Source organism: Microtus ochrogaster, linkage group LG3, assembly GCF_000317375.1.
Source record: "Microtus ochrogaster isolate Prairie Vole_2 linkage group LG3, MicOch1.0, whole genome shotgun sequence".
Classification (NCBI taxonomy): domain Eukaryota; kingdom Metazoa; phylum Chordata; class Mammalia; order Rodentia; family Cricetidae; genus Microtus; species Microtus ochrogaster.
The window spans coordinates 29,873,081-29,877,913 of NC_022029.1; the positions used below are offsets into that span (position 1 = coordinate 29,873,081).

Below are 4,833 nucleotides of genomic sequence, written 5' to 3' on the forward strand. Positions count from 1 at the left end.
GAAGCCAGGAGATGTGCTGCATTGAGGATGGGGTTTTTCTCTTGTTTCCACAGGAGAAGAAAAATTATGGATACCAATCAAAATTAATAAAGATTCCATTTGAAAGGAGAAACCTCTTGAGAAAGAGAAATGACAACTCATCTACAGTGGTGAGAACCATACAAATGGTAAGGAAAGCTTATAGGGTTGGGGCAAGGTTCTGTTCTTGTCTTTGCAGAAAAATACTCATCTTCAAAAGTTCAAGAGACTCCAAAACCACAGAGAAACCCTGTCTCGAAAAACAAACAAACAAACAAAAGTTCAAGAGACCCTGGATGTTTGAATGATGACAGGTGGAAAAATAACTGCCCAATAAGAATCATAACGAAATTCAAATATGATTAGTATAACATTTTATAAATGTTAAAGTATATACATATATATTTATGTATATATGTTTATGAATATATAGGGCTGGTTTTGGAGTTGGACATTGGCCCTGTCCTTCTCTCAGTCAGAGCATGTTCTTTAAAGAAAAATTCAGAGTTTCTCTCATGTCAATTGCTGTATGATATGGGACAGAAAGGAAAAATAATTTAAAAAAATTATCTTTCTTCATATCTAATTTTGTCTCTAGCATATCTTTCATTGAATATTTATGTCTGTATGTGTCTATATAAATAATGTTTAAGTTTTCCACAATGAACAATGAATTTTCCTACAGTAATCTCTGAAGTTTCCAGGAAGAAGATGTGGTACCACAACAACAATTTTCCTGGTTAATATGACAATTTGATGCTGATGGTGCTACTACAAGACTTGTTTTGGATACCAGCTGCTCAAGATGGTTCCAACTTGGTTAGCTAATATGTTGTATTTTTTTTACAACCTTCTGGCCAGACCTCCAAATAGGAAGCTCAGAAAAAAACCTTACCAAATACTCAGAGACTATTTGCAATTATACCAGAAATTAATCTTAGAATTTAACCATCATTTTACTTTCACAGGATCCCATAGAAAAAACATCGCCCCATGACAGTTGGAAGTAATTCTAGAGCACAATGTCCCCTCTCTCAACAAAGTTTGTCCTCATGGTTAGGGACATCATTTAGGAGTTGATTATAGTTGGTATAGGGTTTCAGGTTTGGGGGAAAAATTTATAGGCTCAAGGATTTCTTTGCAATAAAGAGGGAATATTGGATGGGAAAATAGGTTAGTGTGAGTTTACTCACACAAATAATAATAATGAGTATTAAAGTGAATATTTGTGAGTTATTACTTATAGGCAATTACATTGGTACAGATTAGTGTATATTGATACAAAGTTAAATTATATTGAATATTGTATGCATGCATGCTTCTATCTCTGCTTAAAACATTTTTTATATATTGATATATATTTATCATATTGCAATGTATATTTCTACCCCTGATTAAGATACTTATACATTGTTTACATTTTGAGGTTATTGTCCTCATTTGTTGCACAATTGTTTATTGTATAATCTTCTAATATGAAGTCTTAGTCTAAATTATATATGTAATATGAATTCTAGATCAATAGTCATCTATGTTTGTAATACTTATAGTTAGACTAATAAGGTTCTATAGACACATAGATATATTCTGCATGGATAGGATAGGTAATCTTCAACCTCTTCAAAGAGCTATAGAATATGGCATTTAAATAACTTAGGTTTCTGTTGAAGTGAGACAGGATAACTCCTTTCAGAACCGGTCTATTACTGAGAGAATGTTGAGCACAGAAGACACTCCACTTGGAGCTTGTTTTCTTCTTGGCATAACTGGCTTTTTGGGCAAATAAATGCCTTCCCAGCCTCAATCACTGACAAGATATATAGTATCTGGAAATGGATAAGCAGCACTGTCAAATCTTGCCAAGACAGTGTAAGGCAGTTTTGAAAACTTTCCAGCCTTTGAAAATGGTTTATCAGTTATTCTAATCCTTAGCCTAAGTTGGTTGCTTCATTGTTGCAAATGACATTTTAGGTGATTGCCCAGGTAGCCAGTTGTCTCTGTCATCTGTTGCACATTTTAGAAGTTGCTTGATTGCACTTCCTGCTTACTATAATAATATTATTTCTCTTGTTGGATCTTCCATGGGGCTGAAGACTAGATAGTTGTAGTTACTTTCCTCTCATGACTTGGCCAAGTTATTTACTATAAAAGACTTAAACTAGTTAGGATAGGATAATTATTGAATGTATTTGTTCTTATTGTATATACTTTTGTATTAGGATTAGAACACTCTTATTAAGACAAAAGGGGGAGGTGTTTTAGGAAGTCTTATAGCTAGTAGTTCCCCGCCTACTAGATCATGGCCTCTTACGCTGATGCAGAGCCTGCGTCCTCCTCTCTGTTCCGGTTGCAGATTTTGTTTTCTGATCTCTGTTTCACCAGAGGATTCCGATTTGTGAGTTTATTCCTAAATAAATAACCACCTATTTCTCAATTCTGAGTTAGTGTGGGATTTCTTTTAAGTGTCCTTCTTCACTCCAGGAAAAACATTTTATGTCTTCCATATGTCCATTGTGGCAGAGAATGTAGATAGGTGAGCCATTTGAGCTAAAATTATTTGGAACTTTTATATTTCTTGAATAAGTTACTGAGTAAGAATATCTGTATGAGTATAGGAAACTGTGCAATTATATCTATGTTGTTTGGCTTTCATGAATTATGAACCCTAAGTTATAATCAGAATGTAACAGGATGGTGAGGGATTAGAAAACTGTTGTTTGAAGAACCCTTATTGGAGAGAATAATGCATTTTGTTATTTTTTCCTTATACAAATTAGAAATGAGTGAATTCACAGTTATCATCAGTAATGAAAAAGTATTACAGAGTAAAGGAATAGATTTTGCTGTCCTACTGGTAAGAAACAGTTGTCATGAATTTTGATAAGAGAATCTAATATGGTGTGAAGAAATGCTATTTTACAATCATCACTTGAATGTGCATTTTTATTATGCATGTTCTACGGCCGAAACTTGGTTGTGTGTAAAACTGAAACATTTTCTACTGGAGGGAAAAAAAAACATTCAAATGACCCAGGAAGTAAATGCAACTTAGGTATTTCAGGATGTCAAGAAAGCAACAAAATGCCTAAATCCCCAGCTAGAGGGTAAAATAGCAATAAGCAATTGCTGGGGAGAAAACACATATGGAGCTGCATGAAATTTAGGCAGAGTTCTAGGTATGAAGCTTTTGTAAGTCATCAACCATTCTTTTTTTTCCATTTTTTGTTTGCTCAAAAAGTTTATTATCTTTATGAAAAACTCTTCATAGAAAATTTCTTTAGCTGTAGGCAGCCCACTGCTGAGCTCTGAGGAAGCTTGCCTCCTTTTGAGCAACCCAATCTTTCTTCTGGGCAAGAGACATTTTGGGTCTCTTCCACCTCTTCTTCTTCACTTCTCTCTTGGGCTTCATTTCATAGATTGGATTCTCTCCTTTAGCAGCATGGGCTTTCTTATACATCTCCATCATGTCTAGAGTAACGTTGTTCTCTATGTACTGAGAGAACTGTTTCTTGTAAGCATCTTCATCTTCCTCCATTAGGTAGCTCATGTAGTCTGCAACATTCTGACCCATGATGTGCTTATGATGTACCTCTGTGTAACTCCTTGCTTTCAAAATCATAACCAGTGAATCATTTGGTACTATGAGGAATAGACAAGCCTCCATCCACAGCTCCCTTCAGGGCCCTAAAAACTTTATTGCAAGTTGTAGTTTGAGCAAGACCTGCATCCAAATAGCAAGTGAAGGCCCCAGGCTGACCACTGATGCTTTCCACATTTTATTCAACTCCAGTCACCTCCATTTGGCCTTCATAGATCTTGTCCATACCAAACCTACTGAGAAGCCTGCGGGCCAGCAGCAGGCCAGTACAATAGGTGGCAGCATAGTTTGTCAGGCCAACTTTCACACCGTATTTCGGCAGTTCGTGTGCATACGCGGCACAGACTATCATATCCCCCTCTATATGAGCATAGACAATCTGGAAGATGATGTCTCTGTTAGTTACACAAACTATCATTCTGTATTTGGGTGTGTTGTATTTATTTTTGTCTTGGATCACTAATCGCTTCCAAGCATAGTAGTCAGTTTTACCCTCTCACCGCCTTCAGAATCTGACTTGCTGGTAAAATATGTCCATTAGTACAATAATGTCACAGCTGTTATGTAGGTAACCAACCACTTCTTGAATGGATTTGAGGCCTACTCCTCAGAAGGGAATTCAGAATTGATATTTGTAAATTGGACTCTAAAAAACATAACAAGCAATCAAAAAACCATGGCTTGGGAAGTCAGAAGCATGAAGGATCCTGTTCTTCTTGTTATGTAAATTGGCTATGTCTCTTTTCTAGATATTTATGTTTATATCTGTAGATCTGTGTTGCTCTGAATCTAGGTTAAAGACACTTTTAATTGCAATGGGCAGTGAGTGATAAAAAGACTCATAAATAAGTCAAATCCTGACCACAACTTTATGGTAAGATGCTATTGCTGAAGAAAACATTTACATATGTCGTTGAACAAGAATGAATCAAGCTGGTGTTTAACTAGAAACTTTACCCTATTGATGAATGTTTATGACCTTGGAAGGTACTTTGAATGTTTCCAAAAGAAAAGTGTAATTATTAATATCTCAAACTACAAATGCTGCATTCTACAACAGTGATTTTCCTGCAAGATATACTGTTACAATAGTGGCACAAATATTCTGGCAGTAACCAACCACTTTCTGATTTAATTTAAGGCCCAAACCATGAGATGGAATCCCTACCCAAAACTGATATATTGGACAGGGACCTGAGATATTTGTCTCAGCTTTT

The 4,833-nt window shown here is 35.7% G+C and overlaps 1 pseudogene; it reads right to left on the reverse strand.

The window, feature by feature from the left end:
• Positions 1-3,295: 3,295 nt before the first annotated feature.
• Positions 3,296-4,154, reverse strand: LOC102001379 (annotated as a pseudogene).
• Positions 4,155-4,833: the final 679 nt, after the last annotated feature.